The sequence below is a fragment of the Dipodomys merriami genome, unplaced genomic scaffold (genome assembly GCF_024711535.1).
Source record: "Dipodomys merriami isolate MVZ:Mamm:240054 unplaced genomic scaffold, mDipMer1.0.p SCAF_5, whole genome shotgun sequence".
In the NCBI taxonomy this organism is placed as follows: Eukaryota; Metazoa; Chordata; class Mammalia; order Rodentia; family Heteromyidae; genus Dipodomys; species Dipodomys merriami.
The window spans coordinates 42,839,546-42,866,421 of NW_027206068.1; the positions used below are offsets into that span (position 1 = coordinate 42,839,546).

At 35.1% G+C, this 26,876-nt stretch overlaps 1 protein-coding gene and 1 pseudogene across 11 annotated transcripts in view; one reads left to right on the forward strand and one right to left on the reverse strand.

Moving 5' to 3' along the window:
* Positions 1-26,876, forward strand: part of Ppp1r9a (protein phosphatase 1 regulatory subunit 9A) — a 265,581-nt gene that overhangs the window by 21,208 nt on the left and 217,497 nt on the right. The window lies entirely within an intron of this gene.
* Positions 15,558-15,638, reverse strand: LOC138810287 (U4 spliceosomal RNA; annotated as a pseudogene).

A 26,876-nucleotide genomic window follows, 5' to 3' on the forward strand; every position in this document is an offset into this window, starting at 1 on the left:
CACTGAAAAGTCAGAAATACAACCAAAGTGAAGTTAAAATATGCTGAACTATTTGCAGAAATGCCACTGGAGCATGTAAAGTATTGAAGTGCTTCTTAAGTCATAATGAATTTAGGTAGACAGGCAGAGAGATGAGAATAGAAGGTAAAGTGGAGGCGTTCTCTCCCCTTCTCAGCTGCATGAGAGATGCTGTTCCAGCACCTTGAGAAAGCTACACAATTCTATGGTAAGGATAAGAGGCATCTCTTACCACTGAAGAAATAAAGCTTTTGGTCCTCAACAAATTTTGGCACAGGATAGCCTATTGATGATAATGGTGAAGAACATAGATGACATTTGCCATTCCAGGCACTGTTTACAGGGATTTATTTGTGTGTTGCTTAGTCCTTATACCAACCAGGCACTCATCTATGATAGAAGACCTACTGAGGCCTTTAGCACTGAGCCCATGGGATGTGGTAGACCTAGCTCATGGCCTACAGAGCGGAGCCTGATTCTATCATTTTGCTTATATAAGAATCAGGTTTTAGAATAGGCCTTTCATGGACTGATCCTGATGAAGATGCATTGTATTCATGAATTGACATATTGATTTGTGCAACTATATTTAAAGATACAAATATAAATAAATAGGCCCTTTGTGATATTTTCATTTTTCCATATTTTTATTTCTATATTTTTATTTCACTTTTTTTGAGACAGGGTCTTACTCTGTAGCTTTTACTAGCGTCAGACTCACTATCCTCCTCCGCAGCCTCTCAAATGTTGGGATTAGAGGTTTGTACCACCATCCTCCACTTGGAAATAATACTTTTAACTGAGTTTAGAAATGACTAACCCTTTCAAAGTAGATAAAATGTGTGTTTTTAATGTGGGACAAATAAAACTAATGTTATTAGCTTTTTGACTCATAATTTACTTTTATTGGCTAATCTTTAAAAAAAGTTTTGTGAAATAGTTTATATTTAACGATTGGAAAGTCAGAGGCAGAGTATTAAGTCCACAAAATTAGAGAAAATTAAGAGATAATCCAGAAATAACTTGTGGAATTCTGTTTAGGCAGCATTTTGGCCTTTTCCTGGATATACACTTAAAGAACCAGAGAACAGCCCTGGACCATAGGTCAGTAATGTGCCTTCCTTTGTACAGCCTCATGACAGCTTAGAATGATTGAGTCACAACAGCACACCCTTAACAATCTAGACATCAAACACTTGCTTTGAACATATTGTTCTTCATTTAATCTCCTCTAATGTAACCTTTAAAGATCCCTAACATGTGGTATGAATTTGAGAACTTCTCAGGGTTGACTGCGGAAATCTAGCCTGAGTATTATCATCCCAATATTACCATTCATGTTTACAGAAAAAAGGTGTATGTATGTGTGAAAGATCTGGTCTTTGAATATAGAACAGATTCAGTGTAGTTAGGAAAATATATTAAAACAAGTATAGCCGGAAATTCACACAAGCTCTGTGTTCTGTGGAGTCTGTCATCTGAGATTTTGCCTTTTTTTGCCCTTTGTCTTGTTTTCTAGATTATCTTTTAAACATTTGTGTTTCAGAAATAATTTGTCACTGTTGTTGTTAAGCATCAGTTGTAAAAGGATGTCATGTGATAGAGTATGAGTATAATTGATGAAATCATTTGAACTTTAGGACTTAGAGAGTGTATATTCATAAATATAGTGCATTGTGTATATGATATTCCTTTTTTAAGGAGCATTTAAAAATTGATTGTGTGGATAAAAGTCTTGAGAAGCATTATACTTGTCAGAAACCAAAATGACAAGTTTAAAGATCTTGATTGGATTTGTTTTGTAATTCTAGCATCCAAAAAGATTTAATTCCATAAAATAGAGTAAGTGATCCAATGAACTGAGGAGAGGTTGGTAATATACATGGAAAAAAGTCAGAAGTACTGAACAGAAAAAAAGATTTTTTTCAGAGTTAATGATAAGGCAGTAAAGTGATAAGGAATAATAAAATACTTATTAGTTAACATCAGGTTTGTTTCTTTGTAAGAATTAAGGCAGAGGGAAATTCTCATGTCAGTTGAAGCTGAGCTCTTTGGGAAGTTTGGCTGTGGTCTCTCCTGATTTCAGGAAGGACACATAACTTAGTTTTGATTTGGAAACTTGGAACTTCATAGCTGGTGACTATATTTAAATTTTGAGTTTAATCTGTTGGGTTTCAGGGCCGGAGCTTAGTCAAAACAATGACTTCCTGTAACTTGATAACCTGTATCTAATGTACCATAGCTCCTGTTCCAGAAACTGTACTGGTACATTTTTGAAAAAATTCTCTGATTTGTTTCAGAGGAGAATTTATTATGTTTAAATTTTATATAAATTGTATTCTGTAATTTATGGAAAACACTTTGGGAAAATTAGTTGTATACATTTAAAGACAGAATTCTTTTATTATTTGCATTTCAAAAGTTCAATTGCTTACTTCACTTAATATGATTTTTTCCAATTCTTTCCATTTCCTTATGAAAGGGGCAATCTCAATTCTTTCTGATAGAAGCATAAAATTCCATTGTGTATATATATCACATTTTCCAAATCCATTCATCTATTGAGGGGCATCTGGGTTGGTTCTGTATCTTAGCTATGGTTAAATAATGCTGCAGTGAACATAGTTGTGCTGGTAGCTTTAGTATGACCTCGCTTGTGATCATTTGGATAAATGCCCAGGAGTGGGATTGCTGGATCATAGGGAAGTTCTATGTTTTTTCTTTTGCAGAACCTCCATCCTGCTTTCCAGAGTGGTTACAGTATAGCAGCATTCCCTTTTGGCCACATCCCCACCAACATCCGTTATTATTTGTTTGCTTCATAATGGCCATTCTAACTGGGGTGAGGTGGAAAGTCCTGGCAGGAATTCATAATATCTCAATAGCTATGCACATATGATCATATAAAATGATGCTAATTGAAATGAACTCCAAGACATGGAAACAACAGGTCTTTTTTTTTTGGTTGTTGACTTTGTTGTTGCCAATGTACTGTATCTAGTTCATTCTTTTTATTTTATTTCGTTTTTCTTTTTCCATTGGTTTATCCCTGGCAATCATTGTCTTTGATTCTGGTACCCTCTGTTTTGTGTATGCATTTATCTGATTTGGGGAAGGGGGGGAGAATAACAAAATTCTGAAACAAGGACAAAGGATGACCCATTGCAACAGCATACTCACAAGACACTATGCTGAAAATGAACTTTACAACTTTGGGGCAGTTAACAATATTTGACACTGTTCATTACCTTATTCATGTTACTATAACCTTTGTACAGCATCTTTACAATAAAAAAGTTCATTTGCTCTTTCTGCTATTTCCTCTTCTCAGTAATTATACTAGAAGTCTAAAAATTTACAACAAAGCATGTTGGGTTATAAAAGAATAGAGTTTTTTTTGATATGGTGGTTTTGATTATCATAGCATTGCTATGATAAAATTTCAACTCTGAGGAATGCTTGTTGATTGTAGGAGGTAAAACATTTTGCCATTTCATTCTAGAAACCAATAATTCAGGATTAAATAATTTTTAAATCTCTTGAATCAGCCCAAATTATAACATTATAATTTCCATCTCGTGATAAACATATTGCCAGAACATTTCCTTTTGTTTAAGTATTGATGAGGGAAGTAAATATTTCAAGATATGTTTACATTCAGAATAAATCGCAATTTTACTCTCTAGAGATAGCTCATTTGGATAATTAAGTGTAAAGTAATTTTCTTCAATAAGTAGGCCTAAGTGTTGCTGTGTGGGTAACCAGAGAAGACAATGAACTTGGAATGAAGATATTTTAGACTCACTACCTGTGTTTTCCTGTTGGTATTTCTTAACTTTGAGTGTTTCTTTTTTATGGACCCACTTTCTTTTCTAATAAAATGTTCCATTAGATGATCACTCTAAAATTTCTTTTAGCTTCCAAAGTCAGTTTTCTTTCATTCTGCATCTAAACAATAATTCTAGTTTTTCTTTCAATATTTTCCTGGAAAGGCTTTTAACATCAGATCAGATTTTAACTGTAGCATTCTTTACTTTTGAGTAACACTGGATATTACAGGGAAAAAGATTTTCTTTTTCTAATCTTATACTTTCTGTCATTATTTTGTGCACTCCTCCCTTTTCTTATCCTTATGCTATTTCTAAATTAATTTTGATTGAACCATTTTATTTGTATAGAATTATAAACAGAAAAAACTAAACAAATATTGCTTGGATGTTTTCATATACTTTACCCAGCAATATTGTTAGTCTTTCAATATAAATGCACTCTATACAAGGAGTATTCTGTTTGCATGCACAACTAAATATGTTTTAAAGAAAATAATGTAAGAACTCAATTAATTGAGAATTCTAAAAATATTGGTGGCAAATGTTGATACAGGGTAAAACATTAATTCTTTTTTTTTTTAAATTTTATTTTCTTTTATTTGAGAACATACTGTACAGAGGGGCTACAATTACATGGGCAGGATAATGCATACATTTCTTACCAAGCATTGCAGCCTCCTCCTTTGTTTACCCTTCACCTCCCTTCCCAGCCTCCCCCCTCCCATTATACCCCCCTCCCCCACCCCACACCGACATTGTAAAGCTGGTTTTGACATGACATTTTGTACTTCTCATTGTTGCAACAGGTCCACCTGAATCCTTAAATGACTTGTTTGTCCCCAGCTCCTCCACATGTTATACTAACATCAAATATAGTGAAAGCGGGGGTTACACTGTGGGGGAGGGACATACAAAGCAACAAAGAAATAATCTTATAAATGCGTTAGAAACACATGCATGAAAGAAACGAAAACATTAAAATACATATTTAAGGGTTCATTTTCCTAACATCACATTATCTGACCTTTTCTGCTTGACTCATACCTATACTAGATATTGCAAATAAGGGAAACCATGGGACCTATGCTTCTTTGGGCCTGGCTTACTTCACTTAATATAATTTTTTCCAAGTTTTTCCATTTCCTAACAAATGGGGAAATGTCATTCTTTCTGATGGAGGCATAGAATTCCATTGTGTATATATACCACATTTTCTTGATCCATTCATCTACTGAGGGGCATCTGGGTTGGTTCCATATCTTAGCTATGGTAAATAATGCTGCAATAAACATAGTTGTGCTGGTAGCTTTAGTGTGGTCTTGTTTGTAAACATTTGGGTAAATGCCCAAAAGTGGGATTGCTGGATCATAGGGGAGATCTATGTGAAGTCTTTTGAGGAACCTCCATACTGCTTTCCAAAGTGGTTGAACAAATTTACATTCCCACCAACAATGAAGTAAGGTTCCTTTCTGTCCACATCCCCTCCAGCATCTGTTGTTGTTAGAGTTCTTGATTTTTGCTGTTCTAACTGGAGTGAGGTGATATCTCAATGTTGTTTTGATTTGCATTTCTTTTATGGCTAGGGATGTTGAACATTTCTTCATGTGTCTATTGGCCATCCTTCTTTCTTCTTCAGAGAAGCTTCTCTTTAAGTCTTTTGCCCACTTATTTATTGGGCAGTTGTTTCTTTGAGGATTTGTTGTTGGGTGGTTTAATTTTTTGAGTTCCAAGTATATTTTAGATATGAGACCCTTGTCCGTTATATGGCTAGTAAAGATCTTCTCCCAATCCGTGGGCTTTCTATTGATCTTGCTAGCTATGTCATTTGCCCTGCAGAAGCTCTGCAACCTTATGCAATCCCATTTGTCCAACCTTTCTTTGATTTGTTGTGTTTCCAGGTCTCTATTCAGAAAATTTCAGCCTGAGCCAAGGAGACCTAGGGTTTCTCCTATTCCATCCTGTAATGTTTTCAGAGTGTCTGCTTTGAGTTCAAGGTCTTTGTTCCATTTGGAGTTGATTCTGGTGCAGGGTGATATATAAGGATCTAGCTTTAGTTTTCTACATGTAGTTAACCAATTTTGCCAGCACCATTTACTGAAGAGGCTGTCTTTCTTCCATTCTATTGTTTTAGATTCCTTATCGAAGATTAGATGGCTATAGGTCTGTAGGTTCATTTCTGGGTTTTCAATTCTATTCCATTGGTCCTGAGGTCTGTTTTTATGCCAATACCAAGCTGTTTTGATTACTATGGCTTTATAGTAGAGTTTGAAATTTGGTATTGATATTCCTCCAGCAGTATTCTTTCCGTTGAAGAGCGTTTTTGCTATTCGGGGTCTTTTATTGTTCCATATGAATTTTTGGATTGCCTCTTCTATTTCCTTGAAGAATGAGGGTGGAATTTGATAGGTATCGCGTTGAATTTGTAGATAGCCTTGGGAAGTATTGCCATTTTCACGATGTTAATCTTGCCAATCCAGGAGCATGGGAGGTTTTGCCATTTTTCAAGTTCTGTGTTGATTTCCTTTTTCAAGATTTTAAAGTTTTCATCATAGAGGTCCTTCACTTCTTTGGTTAAGTTAATTCCTAGGTATTTTATTTTTTGTGGGGCTATTACAAATGGAGTTGCTTTCCTAATTTCAGCCACACTTTTCTCATTGTTGGCATACAGAAAAGCCATTGATTTTTGGGGGTTAATTTTATAACCTGCTACTTTGCCAAAGTTTTGAATCAGCTTGAGTAATTTGGGAGTGGAGTCTATGGGATTCTTTAAATACAAGATCATGTCATCTGCAAAGAGGGAGAGTTTTATTTCTTCTTTCCCTATTTGGATCCCCTTTATGTCTGCATCTTGTCTTATTGCTGTAGCTAGGCATTCTAATACTAGATTGAAGAGAAGTGGAGAGAGTGGGCATCCTTGTCTTGTTCCTGAGTTAAGAGGAAATGGCTTTAGTTTTTCACCATTGAGTAACATTAATTCTTTAATATGTTCTGTTTAATAAATAACCAGCCCATAGTTAGTAATCGTCTCCTTTACTTTGGGTTAGCCCTTTCTCTAGTTCTTAGATTCCTTAGTTCTTTTGTATACTTACAACTAGCTAAGTAAACTTGCAAGTATAAAAGTAAAAATCAGACTGCATTTTCTTTTATGCTTCTTGCTTTCTTCAATTGAAATTATTATAGTTAAAAGCAACATGAAATCATTTTGTGTCTGTTTAAAGTCATTTAAAAAGCTCTTTGGCATAAACCTACCATTCTTTATTATTTACCTTATTGACAGATATTGCACTTTTCCTCTTTTGCTTCTATTTCTGCAAATATGTGTAAGTGTTGTTATGGTGTTCATTTTTAGATGAGGTGACACTCAGAATCCTGTCCTTTAAGCTAGGTTATATCTCCTTTTCCAAAGCTTGCAAAGCTCATTGTACATCTCTAGCATGTACTGAGCCATATTTTATTAAAACTACGAGCTGTCTCCTTCTCTTGAATTTTGTTGAGTCCCAGCATTGAGCACAGGATAGGAATAAATTGGATCTCAACCTGAAACTTGAAAATCAGTAATTCTTCTATTCCAAGTCTTTACTTGTCTTTTAGAATGTGTTTTGTGAAAAACTTTTCTTCCCACAAGCTTCTTTAACATGTCAATAGTTTTGTTTTAGTACATTTGGATGATAACATAGCTCTCAGCATATCCATACTGTAGAGCTCCTTTGTTCTATGCACCTTAAATTCCCAAAGCTTGTCATGACACTCAGCATGGATGTTTTGCAAGCCACTTCAGATAATTCTCCTGTATATCAATCAGGGTTGAGAAATTTTATATAATCAGCATGTGATAGAGTGAAAAGAGCCCAGATTTTATAGATGAATATTGGAAATCATCTTCTCTGGGTATGTTTACTATACCCATTAACTTAGGGCAGTTTTGATGATCTTTGTAAGACATTTTTTATCGGTACGTTGAAGATAGTATTATGTATTAAGATGAGGTATTACCTTCCTAATGTGAGACTTGGTATATGTTATAAAGATGGGAAATATGAATTCAGAGCTTCCCGATCTTGAGAGGAACTAGACTGACCACCTACCTTCCACTCTTCCTTCCTTCCTTCCCTCCTTCCCTACTTCTTTCCTTCCCTCCTTCCCTCCCTCCCTCCCTCCCTCCCTCCTCCCTCCCTTCCTTCCTTCCTTCCTCCCTTCCTTCCTTCCTTCCTTCCTTCCTTCCTTCCTTCCTTCCTTCCTTCCTTCCTTCCTTCCTTCCTTCCTTCCACCAAGCTCCATTTCTGGCCTTTGTGATAGGGTACTCTGGAGAGTAGAGAGTTATAAAATTAACAAATATTTTAAGTGATTTTAGACAATTTCTATTTAAGAATTCACCATTCAGACATATGTGGTACTTCCAGGGAGTTTCTATGTTGGCTGTAGCACTCCATTCTTATTAGAAGGAAAGTATTTTTAATTAAAGGTAGAGAGTAAGTCCATGTTTTCATGGCTGTTGTTCTTTTCCTGCTGTCCCTTTTTCTTTGTCATCTTCCTCAGTGCAGTTTACTTGAAATATTTCCTTGACTGAACCCTTGTTCCAGATTGAGTTAAATTATACTGGTCAAAAGATCAGAAATAGTCCTGGACCTCATCTTTCTTGATCAAACCCATTTTAAACTGATCTGTGAACTTCATCAGATCATACGAACAAATAATAAAACTACTAAGAGCATACACTAGCAAAGTTAGAGTCTTTTTGTCTTCCTCTATTAAGTTTTCAGTTTTGGGTACAGAACTGAAGTTGGCATGTTTTATATAGCTGTGGGAGTTGGAAGAATTAATATTTTCCTATATAATCTTAGTTTTGTGTTTTTCAAGGGAAGATTAGATGATTGTTTTCTCCAAATGATGACATTTGTAAACTAATGTGGCGTTTATTTATTTGTAGAGGCACCAGGAATTCAATAGTATATGATAAAGATGAATCATTGTGCAGGAACTGAGGTATTGTGTATATGATTGTGCAGGAACTTAGGTCTTGGATTTAGACCTTTTTAGTCTAGGCTTAAGACTCAGCTCTGCTGTTTACTGTTGAAGTGACTTTATTCTTCTCTTCACAGCCTTGTCTTCTCCATCTAGGAAAAAAGATAGTGATTCTTTTTTTCAGAGCTGTGTTGAGAATTATGTATGTGTATAGAGATACAATATTATTGGTATGGATAATACATTATTATGGCAGTACACAGAACAATGTTGGTAGATAATAGATGTGGAGTAAAGACTTGCTGAATAAATACTAAATAGAGAACATTTATAAGAATTTCCTTTTTAATGAACATTTGGCTCACCATTTTATATTTTATTTTCTTCTTTCTGTATTAATTATCTAGTATATACATTTTTAGCTAAGGCACGATTTTGATAATGGTTACCAATTAACATTCTAATGGATATAGAGCACTTTAGTCAACAAAACAGCCTGGCATATATATTACTTGTATTGTTAAACAGTATACACAGGAAAAAAGTATATTGGGGTTTTCCAGAAGAGCAGAACCAATACAATATGTGCATATTCATAAGAAGGGATCTATTAGTTTAGCTTATATTATTTGAAGGCTGGATACAAACACATACACACACACACACACACACACACACACACACACACACACACACACACACACACCTACACACTGGTCATTTGGAGGCTGGAGATGTAGGAAACCAATAGCTGCTCAATCTAGGAAGTTTGAGGAGGCAATGATATAGCTAAGTCTGAGGATGAAGATCTGGAATTCTCCTGGAGAACTGCTGGTGGAAGTTCAAGTTTAAAGGCTGATCATTTTGGAATTGTATATCTACCATAGATAGCAGCAGCAAAAAAAATGCTCAAGAAGAGGGGGTAGAGTGATTGTCTAACATATATGATAGTGAAGGGTCAGATCCCATCACTGCCAAAAGGCAAAAAAAGAAGACATGAGCTTGTGCCTGAGTGTGCGCTTCCATCTCTGTTCTTTTGTTTGTTTGTTCATTCTGGCCTCTAACCTACTGGTTGATATTGCTAGTATTCAAGGTGTGTCTTCCCTCTACAGTTTACTAATCCATGTACCAATTATCTCTAGAAATACCCTTGCAGAAACATTGAAAAGTGTGCTCTATCATTTTTTTCTAGACATCGCTCAACCTAGTCAAGTTAATAACAAATATTAGTCACCACATTGACTGTGTATGTCAAATGTACACTCTATCTTTGGCTTATGACAAGTTGCATAAACATTGATTAGGGACATAAGGTACTTCAGGGGACTATACTGTGTGACATGGACAAGGCTTGCTCACCCAGTCTTATAGATAACCAAATGAACTCTCTCTTCTTTCTTTCTGAGTTTAACCTGTTGTGATGACTGATTGTAAGGTCATATGTGTGGAGTTTTGTTCTGATCACCTCTAGCGATGTGTGCTTGATATGTTTCCTCAGACATAATAACTGATCAGCTAATATTTGTTGAATCCAGAAAAGATGAAGGTCCTGATTTAGCAGTATTTATATAGAAAAAAGTTTTAAATGTAATAATCACAATGGCTAATACTAATTAAACCTTTAAAATTGGTTACATCTTAAAATAACTAGCTTGTAGGCAATAGCTCATTTAGCTTCAAAGCTCCTTGAGAAACCTATTGTCCCTACTTACAATTTTTATAAACAGAACTAGAATCTCAGAAGTTAGAGAATTTACCCGATGTCATATATCTAGCTCCTATTTTTTTTCCTTCCATTAAGGAGGATCAAATATAGCACACTCCTGTTCCTTTTCCTTTCAGTACAACTGAGTTAATTTGAGTTTAGCCATTTCATCTACATGTACAGAATTCTCTTTGGTACTGTTTCTCTTTTAACTCTGCCTTGTTGCTCTGAAGAGGTCCTTCTTTTCTTTGCTTGTTCTCTGAGCCAAGAAGGATGCAAATCATAGCTGATAAAATAAATTTGATACACAATGCAGACTACAAATATATTTTTAAAGGAAAAGGAAAGCTTTAAGCTTTGAAGTAGAGTGAATCAGTTCTTATAGTCTTAAAGTCTCTTTAAAAAAATCTGCAAGTTCTTTTTTATAGTCCCTGAGAGTCTTCATCTACTTTTTGTTTTTCTCTTCTACAACATGCTTTCCTTCAGAGACAAGAATACAAAAACAAAAAATAAAGTATCGTATTCAATATTGATTTTATATTCAAGGACTTTCAAAATTGAACACAGACTGGCGCTGGTGGCTCATGCCTGTAATCCTAGCTAAATAGGAGGCTGAGTTCTTGAGGATCACAGTTCAAAGCCAGCCGGGGCAGGAAAGTCCGAGAGACTCTCATCTCCAGTTAACTACCAGAAAACAGGAAGTGGCACTGTGGCTCTTGTGGTAGAGTCTTTACCTTGAGCTGAAGAACTAAGTGATAGCTCCTAGGTCCAGAGTTCAAGTCCCATGAATGACAAAAAACAACAACAGAAACTGAACGCTGTCTTCTTTTTAATTGTGAAAATACGGTATAGAGGGGTTACAATTACATAGGCAAGGTAATGAGTACATTTTTTACCAAGCATTATTGCCTCTTCCTTTGTTTCCCCTTCCTATCTCTTCCCATCCCCCACCTCCAACCCCGGCCAAAGTTGTGAAGTTTGTTTTTTGACATAACCACTTGTACATCTCATTGTTGCAATGGGCCCACCTATTTAAACGATTTGTTTTTCCCTTCCCCTCCACATATTATACCAACATCAAATACAGTGTAAGCAGGGGTTATACCGTGGGGGAGGGACATACAAAGCAACAAAAAAATCATCTTATAAATATGTTAGAAACAGTCGCAAGAAAGAAAAAATCATTTGATTTTTAAGTTTCCTGAATATAGGAACAATTTTAGCTACATATGGTTTTATAGCTTAAATGAAATAATTCTTAGTTTTTTGTTGTAATATGGTACTAAATATTTTCTTCACTCTCAATTTTTCTCTATTGGGTATTTCTCTTTGATTCTTAGTTCAGTGGCCCATAGAGAAGCATAGTGGCACTAAAGTCAGTTCTGTAGACTATAGACTTCCCTAAATTTAATATGAGCTTCAAATTAGCTCCTATTCTGTGTTCTATAATGGAAACAACCACTTCCTAGATTTGGGTGATGCAGTAAAGAATATAAATCCATCTAGGAACAAGACAATTATATGTATTAAAAGGCAATCATTATAATTGAATAATTGAGAACAGAGACTGGCAAACTCCTGTTTCGCTGGCCAAAATCTAGACTTCTTTGTTTTTGTAAATAAAGGTTTATTGAACACAGCCACTATTTCCTCTTAAGTTTTTCTGTGATTGCTTTCATTCAACACAGGCAGAGTAATTGTAACAGTGATTATAACTACCATAGCGTAAAATATCTATTTACTACTTAACTTTTACAAAAATAAGTTTGCCAACTATGGACTTAGAAGACTGTGATAGTTTCTTTAGGTAAATGTTCCTAACAAACTAGTGTAAATATTTATGATTTTAAAATGTGTCTGTTTTTTTCATTAAAAAAAAACCTACCTCATGCTGCTATAATTCTAGGTAAGCTGAAATATAATAGGGAATTCATAGATCTCACTCACCCATTCTTGGGCTATTATTTAATAATTTTAAGTGGACTAGGTAGGCTTTTTTTCATGTATTTTCTCAAAATTTCAAGGTTACTCACAGAGTGAACTACTGGTTAAAATAATTTCATAAGCATTTTTATTTATGCCATCTAGACATCTGTTTTCATCTCTCTGGGATGAGGAGAGGCCATTAGATACTTCCCCAGGAGGATGTAGCTTTCTGTTGTTATTAAAATCAGATTTTCTAAATGCCTCCTAAAAGGTTGTTGACACAAAAGTTATAATGGAAACAAAGATTTTTCTGAAATTTCTTTCAGCAAACAAATATTTTATATTTTTACATGGAGATTTCCTTGTTTATGCCATTTGGGATCTGTAGAAGTTGTAGAAAAATATTTCTCAGTGAATAAATTAGATTTTGGGGGCAGGAAAATGGAGGAACCATAAATAAGGGATTTACTGACATAAGTTGACTTTGGTTGTTTCTGTTTTTCAGAGATTTTTCTTTGTCCTTCCAGGGGTATTTTACAGACGTCTCTAAAGAAGACCCTGAGGAAGTAGAGCTTTATGATAGCCTCTGTGGCTTGTGCTTTGAACTATTCATGTATTGCATGCCTGTAGTTTAAGGCAGTCTGTCAAACTGGGTGAGGGCAGAGAAGGTTTATGATAGCATTTACTGAGTACGTTTCAGATACAAAGCAAGGTCCTTGTTCATATGAAGGTCTAAATGTAACTGTATCTTTGCATGATAGATAGTGATAGCTTAAAGAAGAGGTTAGAAATGTAGAATGCAAATCTCTTGCAATGGAGTATGTTGATGGAAAGATCATTGAAGCCCAAATTATGACTCCATATTAGCAAAAGGGGAATATTTGTTTTTAGAATATGGTCTCTGTATCATTTCTGAGTCAGTTCCCTTTGTAAGGTTCATATTTCATTCCATTTATATGCATGTCCTGCCAATCATCCAAGTCCATTTCTGGGAATACCTTTTTGAGTCATTTCTGCTTTTCCTTCTCCCAGTACTCAATTTTGGTTACCTGCTTCTTTAGATATCCTTAGTGATATTACTATAAAATAATATCTGGTAGATTTTCTCACCAGTGATGCTTTGCACTCTATCTTCTAAATGCTCAGTACATATTTAATCAACATTGGGGATATAGTTTATCACTCTTATAGAAATATGATTCATGGGTTTGGAAGGTGACTCAGTTGTAGAGTATCTTGCCTTGTATACATGGGGCCCTGGGTTTGATTCCTCAGCACCACATAAGCAGAAAAAGCTGGAAATGGCTCTGTGGTGCAAATGGTAGAGTGCTAGCCTTGAGCTGAAGAGCTGAGGGACAGTGTTCAGGCCCAGAGTTCAAGCCCCATGACCGACAAAAAAAAAAAAAAAGAAATATGATTCATTAAAAACAGATCATTGCTACTTGCTTTTTAGAATTGATTCATGTTTCCTCAGATTGCTAATTTTTATTTAAAGAAGAAGACCCTTATTACCTAAACCTACCTTTAAAATTTATCTTTGAGTAAAACTAGAATAGTGATCCAGTGACTAAAGACATTTTTTAATAGATTTGTTAATCTGTAGAAATCCCAATGTCTTTAGAATTGTTTCTATAGCTACCTGTTGTGTACTTTGCTTAGCTCTCTGTGTATATTTTTCAAAATAGGCATATTGCTTGAATTTGCTATTCCAAGTAACTCTAAACAGGATTTTAGGAGCTGTAGGATTTTTTAATGAATTTATTCTTTCAGGGTATTGGGAGAGTACTTTTTATATGTGTAGGAAGAATAGATTCTAAGAATTAAAAAAAGTGGAAATTCTTAGTTAATTGAATTTGAAGTCCAAATTCTTCTGTTAGATCCAGTATGGTTGCATAAGCTAGCTAGCTATGTTATTAAGACCGTTTAATAGAATACTTTTTTGAAAAAGTATGTTAGCTAAGAGGCAAGTTTTGCTCCTGAAGATGGGTCCTTAAATGAGATGCATAGCTTAACTTTCATAGGATATGAATGCATAAGTTCATGTGCACACATACAAAGGCACACACATGCTCACTCATACACACTTTCTCTCTCCTTCTTTCACACACACTCAGTGAAGTGGGGTAGTAAAGTGTTTACTTTAGGTCCCTCATAATTTTTATTTATTTATTTATTTATTTATTTATTTATTTATTTATTTATTTATTTATTTTTGTCGGTCATGGGGCTTGAACTCTGGGCCTGGGCACTCTCCCTGAGCTCTTCAGCTCAAGGCTAGTGCTCTACCACTTGAGCCACTTCCGGTTTTCTGGTGGTTTATTGGAGATAAGAGTCTCATGGACTTTCGTGCCTGGGGTTGGATTTGAACAGTGATCCTCAAATCTCAGCCTCCTGAGTAGCTAGAATTACAGCCACCAGTGCCTGACTTAGGTCCCTCACTTTTCCAAGCTTGTGTAATCTTTTCTAAGCTACTTAACCTCTGGCGATTTCCTTTCCATTTATAAAATGATGGTGATTATACCTTCTTAGTGAAAATTGTCAGGCTCTATGACATATACAAAAGACAGGGATTCTTAAGGTCAAAGGATCACAGCAAGGGTTATCTGGATAATTAAATTAGAAAGCCTGGAAAAGAAAAACCCAAACATTTCTGAGAGGGTAGAGGGACATATTCTGGGTCAAACTTTACATAATTTAATTTGGTTCATTTGTTCTTGTCCCAGTTCACTGAAAATTGCCAATCTTTCATTTTGGTTTGTATGAAATTGGCACCAAACTGCCATTGTAGTCATTTCATGTTTTTGCCCAGTTCTATAAACATTCTTTTCCTTTTTAGCATAGTCAGGAGACAATAGCATTTTATTGAAGTTTATTGGTTGGAATAGGCAAAACTATTTTTGAACACATGTTTTGATATTTGGGAATGTATTGGTGGAAAAGAACCAACAAAGAGGTAAATTTGTTTTGCTAAAATACTTTGAATCTTTTAAGTATTTTCTTAATAATCTGACTACTTGACATGCACAGAACCTAACAAATAGAAATAACATAACGTTTACAAGGGGGTTTGGTTATGTTCTTATGTACAGGATTTTTTGGGGGGGATTTTATTAATTTGAATATTGTAGTTTTTCAATTAGCAATAATCACACCTCGGATAAACCTCATTGGCTACGATACTGCCACTGCGCAAAGCTTAATTTAAATATTTTAACTTACCTTTCTATTTTAGTGACTCATTGTATGGAAACTTTTTAGTCTTCTGAAAACTAATCTGAAGCGGAGAATGTAAGAGAATCTTATAAAGAATCTTACAAAGCTTAAGATTATAGGTGAAAACAAAACTGCAGGTTTTCAGCTCTAAGAAGATTCATGTGATTGAAAATTTACTGTGGTTAAAGATAATTCTTAGATAAGATCCTATAAGCAGATGAAAGGAAATCTAATATAATGCAGTTATGGAAAGCACATTGGCATTTTATGTTGATGTCTGCAATTTAGGTAATATTACTTAAAGAAATTAGAGTGTTTTTTTTTTTTTTTTTAGCATTTTTCTATAAAGGGAAATAGTATCAAAATGGAAAGGTTAAGTACCATTTGTTTCCTCTGCCTTATTAGGGTTTATAGGTGCCCTGCGGTGGAAAATTTGGGAAAGAAGGTAAGATTAAGACCTGCTTTTGTTGGGTAGAAGTCAGTACAGTCAGGGTCTTAATTGAATTGTTAAGGAAGCATTGTGAATGTAGCAATAAGGTGAAAATTCCACAGTCAAAATCATCCTTAAAAATTATATCCAATAATTACGAATGCTTTAAAGATTATAGCATGAATTATTTAATACCTGTCTGCTTCTCTCAAGCGTGTTTGTCTCGTCTCATGTCTTCAGTTAATTTCACAGCAAATTTATGAACACTCTTTTGCTTTCTTTATTTCTTTGTTTCTCAGTCAAAAACACATAAAATCATTTCTACAGGACCCACTGTACATGTGCTAGCCGTCAGATGTCTGGCATACTCTCTATGGGGTCATGAAATATATGTCTGTCCACATCATTGAGTCTGTAGTTTGCATTGTCTGTCTGTCTGTCTTATTTTTTCTTTCTTTATTTCTCTCTTTCTCTCTGTCTCTCTGTCTCTGTCTCTGTCTCTGTCTCTGTCTCTCTCTCTCTTTCTTTTCGTCTGTCATGGGGCTTGAACTCTGGGCCTGGGCGCTGTCTCTCAGCTCTTCAGCTCAAAGCTAGCGCTCTACCACTTGAGCCACAGCACCACTTCTGGCTTTTTCTGCTTAAGTGGTGCTGAGGAATTGAACCCAGGGCCTCATGCATGCAAGGCAAGCACTCTACCACTGAGCCACCTTCCCAGCCCCTGCATTGTGTTTCTATACTCTGAAAATGTCACTTCAGTATACTAACATCTTTTTGTTTATCGTAAGTACTATATTTTAATTGCTTATATAAAATACAAGATAAGATGTATGTTTATGGTCTTAAACTATTACTATTCTAAGAAAAAAATATATATTTAGTTCTCTCTTAGATAACTTATATCATTTATATTCTCTTGAAAACTCTGGATTATTAGTCTTCTGTTCCAAATATGGCCTATTTTTTAAAAAAACAATTTGTTTCCTGCAAATACAGCTGAAATAAACCACCATTTTTTACGATCTGTATTTGTACCAGTATGAGGCAAGAATTCAGGGCCTTGGGATCTCACTCAGCTTACTGGCTCATGGCTGGCACTCTTACCATTTGAAGCACACCTCCAATCCAGCATTTTTCTGATTAACTGATAGAGTGTCTCAGATTTTTCTTCATGGCCTGGATTCAACCATAATTCTCCAGGTTTTCCAGGATTACAAGGTGAACCACTGGTACCTTAAAAAGAAATTCTTAAGCATTAAGGAACATTAGTAAATATAATATTAAAAACATCTTTTGAGTATGAGAAGTGTATTTCAAAATGTGGCCATCTCTAATTTTGACTGTTGTGAACAGAATGAGGGACTCTGCATGTGAGCTTAGCTGAGAGTTTAAATAACTGCGTGTTTTTTTTGTTTTTTGAAACCTTATAAGTCATCTACAGGTTTTTTTAAATACGTTTTTTATTGTGAACATACTGTACAGAGGGGTTGCAGTTACATGAGCAAGGTAATGAGTACATTTCTCCTCCTCATAGATTTTCACCATTCACTCATATAGGAATGAGGAAGAGCAATAAAAGGTGGGTTTTATGAGAGCTGTTGGGTTTAGTGGTTATTTATTTACTTTTTTAGTGCCATGATGTTACCCAGGACCTTGTGGTAAGTAGACAATGTTGTATAAATGTACTATACCTCTCGCCCTAGGGCTTATATTAAGAAGGGTTGTATTTAAATTTCTGGCTGGGTATGCAACCAAAGTGCAACACTTAGATCAGTTCTAGGAGGCCATAAACTAAGGTCTGCACAACTGGGGTCAATTGATGTGTTCCCCATGTAAAACAGGAATGGATTTTTCCCAAAATTAGAGGCTTGGAAGGAATTGAAGACTTGTATTTGTCCAGCAAGCGACACAGACAGTGGTGGGAATTCATTAGTAAAGTATTGGGGATTTGGACTGTCAGTACAGTAATAGGGACACTCGGCTCTGCAGCAGGCAGGAGGTTCATCTGGGAGCTGGTGATGGGAGAAACACATTAGAGAGGTACATCACAGGCTGTGATGTTGAGATAAATCACTGGTATGCTCTTTTTCACCAGTGTGCTGTCTACTCAGCTTATATCTTTGGGTAACAGACACTGCACTTCCCTATGAGTCCTGCTGTGGAAGGACATGGGGTCTCTTCCAGTCAAATGTCCTATTCTTTTGGAAGATGCTTCTCCCTTTTTCCTCCTGTACTCCCTTTCCTGCTCCCCCACCACCTTTACTCCCTCTAGCAGCATTTTATTTTTTTTTACTTTTTGGAATCAAGAGCTCCTTATCTAAAACTTAATGAGAATCTCCAACATTTTAAGCAGGTGAATGATAAGTGTTGTTCAGTGAAGAATGTAAAATGATTATGCAATGAAATTTCTATGGAAAGTTTCTATATTTACTGTTTTTTAAAAAATTCCTCCCCCCCCATACTGGAATTTGAATGCACTGTCTCAGGGCCATTAGTGTTTTACCTCTTGGATTTATCATCAGTTTAGTCTCTTTCTCAAAAATGTAAGGAGATGGGAAGGGGTGACGTTTCTATGATTAGCATACAGAGGATGCTGGCCTCCTCTGACCTTTTCATGTTTTATCTATTTGGCAGTCTGCAGGACAGGATTGCCTAGCCAAGCAAGCTGAATAGGTCAGCTTTTGCTTATCTTTTTTGTTATATTTTTATTCATCTTCACATCAGCAAAAATCTGTTTCTGGGCCCAGTGGCTGTGGTTCATGCCTGTAATGGTAGTCAGGATACTGAGGTCTAAGAAAGCTAGTTAGAAACTAGTCCAGACAGAAAAATCTATGAGATTCTTATCCTCCAATTAGTCAGCAAAAGGCAGGAAGTGACTCTGTGGCTTAAGTGGTAGAGTGTCAGCCTTAAGTGAAAACATCAAGGAAGAGCACAAGGCCCCAAATTCAAGCCCTGGTACTGGTGTACACACTCAGAAAATCTGTTTTGGGGATGTCTTTTCTGTTTTGATGGTTTATTCCTCTTCTGAATCACAAGCTCATTTAATTAATTTGAATGGGTTTCTAAGTAAGTTTTGGTATCAGGTAGTACATGTTCTCCTATGTTGTTTTCAGTTAAGAATGCTAGTGCTCTTATCCCTTTATCTTCTGTGTAATACAGAATCAGTTTATGAAAGTGCTCAAAACAAATTTTAGTTAGACTGAAATTTCTTTGAATCTATAGATCGAATTTGAGAGAATTTTTATAATAATGTGTTTCCTAGTCTGGCTCTGGGAATAACTTTCTAGTAACTCTTTGGGTCTTTTCTAATACCTTACTGTGCTTTATATGTTATTATATGGATTTTTATTAAAATGCATATTAAAATTTTGTATTGCCATTATGTATTTTGTATTAAAAGTTTTATATTAAAATATAAAATTTGTATTAAAACTTTGTATTACCATCTTGAATGATATCTTTGTTTTGACTGTTTGAAAGTTATGCAGTTTTTTTGTGTGACTATCTAACAGTAGATTTAGGATTTTCCTTTGTCAATATTTGCAAAATCATGAAAAATTACATGATAACTTCTGGGTTGCTTTTATATCCAAGGGCCAGTGGATCTGATTAGATTCCCTTGTCACAAATTAATTGTTAATATGAGAGTAATTTCTATCATGCTTATTTCCCTATTTTAATATATTTTTATTATCTTTAGTTTTATAAAAGAATTGACAATCAACATTCTATCAGGTTTAACTATGCCTTTTGAAATGTAAATGTCATTGTACAGTTTGCTTTTTTAGCATATATAGTATTTAGGGAATGGCAGAGCCCTGTGGCAGAGCTCTATGATTTTATATTTTGCTTTGGAACCAGGAGAATTTTTGTTTGTTTGAAAACTGTACCCCAGTGAGTTTTATCTGTTAATCATAGGCTTCTTACTGCATTTCAGAGATGGGGTAAGACAGTTTCTGCTTCAGTTCTTGATGTTACACGGCATACAGCTATAGGACAGCCTGAACTCGAAGCTAGATACTTAGCTATCATCTTGACAGAGATAACTTCTAAGCTCCTCTTTCTCTCTCTCTCTCTCTCTCTCTCTCTCTCTCTCTCTCTCTCTCTCTCTCTCTCTCTCTCTCTCTCTCACACACACACACACATACACACACATATGTACATACATTTTTGTATTTCTGAGTATAATACTGTCAGTATCACTGACATCATTATTTGGAGGATTATATCTTAAGGCAGGAAAAATTTGAAACTAGTGACTCTGCTAGATGGAAAGAGAAAGGATGCTATTGAAGAGTGATGGAATGTTGGAGGCAGGGATGTCATATTTAGCTCACTTTGCTGCAACCTATTTCATAACATTTATTTGTTAGGAATAATCAGAAGTAAACCACACTAAGTAAAGCCATTTAATTTTTTTAACCACTGGCCAACTACTTATGAGAAGATACCTGCATATTTGATCAATCTGTTGTTTTTGGGAAGTCATTTTATAAGCAACCAATTCTCATTTGGACTAGAAAATGGCTGGGGGGTATGGTATTCCTTACTCTCATTCATCAATCACAGGTGAATTGTGCATATTCACTAATGTACAGACATGCCTGACATGTGGTTACTGGCCTCAGTGGATCTAACTTTGGCCAAGAATGCAGTGGAAAGTAGGTAAATTTATGAATGAGCTTAATGAGGTAATTTTATGAAGGAGCTTACATGCATGGCTGGTTCCTGACACTCAGGCCACTGGGCCAGAATGCCATTTCCTTACAGGCTCAATGGCAATATTCTTCACTTCTACAGCAGGACTTCTCATTACCTGATGTTTTCTTCCTTTATTGCTCTTCTCTTGAAATGTGTGTTCCACGACAGTGGAGAACTTGTCCCTCCTTCACCTCCTTATCCTCAGGCCTTCAGTCAGTGCCTGACACCTGGCAGAAACTTAAAAAATTCTTATTAAATGATTATGTAGATCTTCTCATTCAAATCTTGTTTATTAGTTATGATGACAGAACTGTTGGTGTTATTATGGGAATAAATAACTGAGCCTTGAGATATGATGAATGGCTATATTAAGTAAGGGCTTCAAGAAAAAATAGCAAATTTGGTTGCCGTGGGATGTATTTTCTTTCTTGTTGAATTGATTACGCATTTATTTCCATTTGTAAAAATATAAAAAAATCTTTTTTAATTGACTTGGTTATTTTCGAAGGAAAGAGATATTTTCTATATTGCCACCCAAGTTCCATTTAAGGTTGTACTAACAGCTTGGCTTAAAAGGGCAAGGATGAGTATCATTATCATCTCTTTGCCTATTACTAAGTAGGAAAAGTAGTTAATGAATAACTACTAGTGTTAATGGACAAACACTTGAAAAGGAAGGAATCATTTTAATTGATATCCAACCTAAACCTCCACACTTCACAGTCACTGTGTACATAAATGTAAAAACAAAGGGTATGTAGATTCATGAGTATTTAATTTTACCTCTGTGAAGAGGTAAAATGTACTTACCTTGTTGGTAATTGAATACCTACCTATGATTGGAGGGACTCTATGAATTTAGTCTGTATAAACACCTTCATACATAAAGTTCCTTTATTTAATGAAACACCTTCATACATAAAGTTCCTTTATTTAATGTGATGGTAGATGATGCTTCTGATGTAATATCTGTGGGCAGAAAAAATTACTCAGAGATGATGATGATGGTGATGATGATGATGGTGATTGTTTTGAGATATAGTCTTCCTAGATAGCTCAAGCTGATCTGGGACTAATGATCTTTCTGCCTCAACCTCCTGAGTGCTGGGATAACAGGCATGCACCATCACCCCTGCTTCAGAGAAAAAAAATTAGCATTAGGGCCTGAAGGTACAGCCTCTTTCTAGAAAGTATCAGAGTTCAAAACTCAGTAATGCCAAGAAAAACATTATATGTATGTGTGTATCGTGTGTATATATATGGATATAATATATATATATATATATGTATATGTAAACCCCAATACTGCAAAGAGAAAAATATATAAGTAATGAAATGTTAACAGTTTAAAGGCTTTTGAATGATACTTAGTTACACTTAAGTAAAACTGTTTTTATAAATGTAGTTTGCTGTATTTCTCTATATACTTTTCCAGAGAGATGAAATAATTTCTATGTATTTCACAAACTGTACTTATGAATATGGTGGTCTTAATACTCTCTTAAAGATATCAACAATGTGTATAGTGATAGTTAAGATTTCTACTTATAATTATGAGTCTCTAAACCAGTATTTCAATTTTTAATTTTAATTAGAATTATAAGGCCTAATAATCCTCTCACCCTAAGAATTTTCATGTTCTCATCAGAATTCCTGTTTATTTCCATAGATAAATCAAATTTTACTTTAGGCAACTTTTACTTCTCCTTTATTCATGTATAGAATAATTTCTCTAATTGTTTAGATTGCATAATTCTTTTCTTCTTAAGACAAAGATAATTGCATAATATTAATTAATAGTAAATAGTAAAATAATAGACTAGGCTTCATCAAATTTTAAAGATCTTAGATCTGTTGGATTTCTCATTCTCTTCTCCTCCTTCTCCCTCTCCTTCCCTCTCTCCTCATGTTCTTTCTACCTGGTAGAAGAACAGAAATATTACTGATTGCAAAAATATCTGATTGGATCCTGGCATTTTTTCAAGACTTTGTTTAGTTACAACTTTTCAAGGTTTCATTTATCTCTTCTCTCCTAGGGGAACAAAGTGAGTTGTGTTAAAAGCACACTGTGATACTCCTGCATGTCCTTTTAGTTTAGATCTAAATAAAATGGTGAGAACTTCTAAATCTCTTTTTGCAAGTAGAAATATTTTTTTTTTTTAAAGAAAAAGGCCAGTACTTTGCCAGGTGCTTTATACATTAATTTGAATTTATTTTCTTCTTACTGGAGTCCTGCCAGGTGATTATTATTAGTTCTTCATAAAATTATTTACAGATAAATAGTCCTCCTGACAACTTGCCAAGAGCAAGAGTTGTAATTCTAAGTGATGCAGCCATAATTTCTGAAATTATTTTTGTCCAGCTTTCTTTTCCTGCTGTGTCAGAAGATAAATGATCATATTCATTTATGAAATATGAACAAGAGGAAGATGTTAGATTTTTTTTTGGATGTGTTTCTCACACTTGCTTGTTTTCCCTGTGGTTGTGTTTAGTAATGAAGCCAAGTCCCACTGCAGGTCATAAAGTGTCCTGCTTGGTGTTGTGTACTCCTCCATTGGCAGAGGATGATTATGTTCTACAGAGCCTGTGTCCACTTGCCAGCTCCCAAACTTTTTGTATATGCAAATGAATCCCAACAGGCAGGGGAAGGTAGAAGTAGAGTAGCAGGGAAAGTCTTTTTAGTTCTGAAGGAAAAAAACATCCTTTATTCACTTACTTCCCAATTCTGATTTGCTTTCTTCTTGTGCTTCATACAAACAACAAAGTTTGTCAGCAAAAGGACAGTTTTGTAGCAAAAGACAAACTTGAACCTTAAGAAGGATGATTCATTTTTCCTTTTGAAAGCTGTTATACTTTTGGGTTCTGTCAATTTTTTTTTTTCTCTTTTTGTGGTCAGTCATGGGCTTGAACTCTGGGCCTGGGCACTGTCCCTCAGCTCTTCAGCTCAAGGTGAATTCTCTACCACTTGAGCCATAGCATCACTTCTGCTTTTCTGGTGTTTAATTGGAGGTAAGAGTCTCATGGACTTTCCTGTCTGGGCTGAATTTGAACTGCGATCCTCATTCTCAGCCTCCCGAGTAGGAAGGATTACAGGCATGAGCCACCAGTGCCTGGCTCTGTCGAATGTTTTTTACTTTTCAAAATGGCATTTAGTTAACAATATTCATATGTTATACTTAAAACCCCATATGTTATTGGAATACTAACATGGGCAATATTTCCACTTCACTTAAAAGTAAATTAAAAAATAGCCTGAATCACTTGCATGAGACAAATTCAGGAGCCAAACAACAACAATAAATAAATAAATAAAATCATTTAAACAAAAGGCATTGCTTTCAAGTTTCTTGTAAAAACAATTTTTTTTAAACATATGCTTCATGTCTATATTCTTAGCTACTCTGGAGCTATAGCTCAATTGGCTTCATATTGCCATGTGCCAAAGACATGGACTTACTACCCAGTACAAGGGTAAAAAAGATTTAAGAGATCTAGGCAATTTAAAAGCTGGTTATTTTTCTAGACGGTTGAAGCATCTTGGGAGTTAAGATTATTTTTAGAAATGACTAGTGCCCCCTTGCAAAAGCTATTTTGAAATGTTTATACCCATTTTGGTAGAAAGCAGTGCCAAATTTGGTTACAAATATCCTTTGGGGCAATAAATTTCTATTTAAAATATGAGTTAAAAGCATCTGGAAAATGTTTACTTTCTAACCCTTTAACACAGTCTAGTTTTTCTTGTGAATTGAACAAACATCCCAGAAGAGATTCCTCTGGTACACCAATGTATTCAGGTATAGTACCATGTCAGTGTGCCAGATGGTCATTTTGCCTTATTTTGTGAATAGTGTGCATCATTACAGAAATATTTGAATGCTGATTTTGTGTCATGATCAAATGTGTTGAATCTGCTTTTCAAATCTTCATTGATGTTGGGGATATAAATTTACTTTAGATTTAAATGGGATTTCTTGAACTCTCTGACCCTTAGTATTAACCTGAATGTTGTCAACTACCAGGAATGACAAAACTCATTCTCCAAAAAGAAGGGGAACTTGGTATTTGGGAAGGTAGATAGGATCAAAGCACAATGTACTTACGTGTGGAAATGTCATAGTGAGACCCACTGACAAGTCCAGTCACTAGGCATTAATAATTATAACTGAAAACTCATTAGAAAACTCCTACATCATTTTTTGTAGTTAGCCTGGGTCTGGTGAACTATATAGAATGAGTTTTTATATTAGGAGTGGGCTATCACACCTCAGCCTTAGATGAATTTTAAAAAATACTTATTTATGCCAAATCAATCTTTAAATTAGATCATGCCATTTTCATGTTTTATGCTCTTCTTACATTTTATAATTCATAAAAATGTGCTGTCAGTCAATTTAAGTATCTACTGTCAACTCTGGTACCTTAGCTATTTTTTGAATTTGAAAAAGTTTACTGTTAAAACAAGCTTGTTAGGTATTATTACATTGAGTTGGCAGTTGAAATGAATGAGTTTAAAAAGAAAGCACTCAATATTTTTATAGCTGTAAAATATTCAAAAGAGTTTTCTCCTCCATATGGTAAGTTTATGAAATGTGACCCTAAATTGGATTTCTTTAGCCTCATCCTCATAAAGAGATGTTTCAAGTGATGTAGAAGTTATTCCTTATTAGGGGAAAAAAAGCTAGAGTTCTATTTTTAAGTATATGGCATTCAACTGAAGACTAGTTGAAATGCAGACAAGAAGCTAGTAAAATTATCCTTTATTAAAAAATAGATCAAAATGATGCATGTATAATCTAAAAAATAAATATACCTTAAGGAAATGACATCTACCTTAATTTTAGGCTTGATCTTGGGAGTCTGAGTGACTGCGATGCCATTTACTTAAGCATAAACCGACTAAGTATATTCCTAGTGGAGTCCAACTTACATATTAACACAGATCCCTTTGAATCTGTGTCTGTGGGTTTCAGTGTACGCAAGGGACTCACTATAGAACAGCAGCATAAAGTATAAGGGTTCTTAGAAAAAGAAACTTACTTTTCTGGATTTGCTTCATCTTCATAAATGCCCTGTCAGTGAGATGACTTCTGAATATATGAAGTTACAGCACTTAAAATTACAAATAGAAATCGCTAAAACACAGCGAAATGTATTCTTATTCAAGAAGGGGTGAGATGGGCAAGCATTCAGGTTAAACGACCATATAGCCTTTACCTGAATAACTAGTTCTCAAAATATTCAGAGCTAGCCGGGTGCCAGTGGCTCACGCCTGTAATCCTAGCTACTCAGGAGGCTGAGATCTGAGGATCACAGTTCAAAGCTAGCCTGGGCAGGAAAGGTCTTTGAGACTCTTATCTCCAATAAACCACCAGAAAACTGGAAGTGCCGCTGTGGCTCAAGTGGTATCGCGCTTGCCTTGAGCTGAAGAGATGAGGGACAGGGCCTAGGCCCAGAGTGCCAAAAAAAAAAAAAAAAAAAAAAAAAAAATCAGAGCTATTTTTCATCATAATTTCTTTGAATGAGAAAGCTTTTCTTTTCCTTATTATGATGAAGTAAACATGGCATTTTTTGGCATTTGTAATGTTTTTTTAAATTTTTATTTATTTTTTTATTGTGAAAATACTGTACAGAGGGGTTACAATTACATGGGCAAGATAATGAGTACATTTCTTATCAAGCATTGTAGCCTCCTCCTTTATTTCCCCTTCCCATCCCTTCCCATCCTCCCCCCGCTCCCCCAATTGTAATGTATTTACAGTTTACCAGTTAAATATGGAAAGAAAAATTTGTGGATAAGAACTTTCAGATTTGAAAATGATGGGTAACTCAGTTTCTATCCTTGGTGACTATAGTTCATAATAGCTTTTCAGAGATATAATTTATATCCCATAAATTACTTTTGTGTATTTGCAGAATTGTTCAACTGCTATCAATTTTAGAAATGTTCCTTTATACCCCAATAAGAACCATACCAAGTTATTTCCTATCCAATCTCACCCTGGCTCCAAGCCCTGCTGATCTGCTTTTGTTCTTTGTATCTGCCCATTCTACATGTTTTAAGTACATTTGTGTAATATATGATCTTTTGTATATA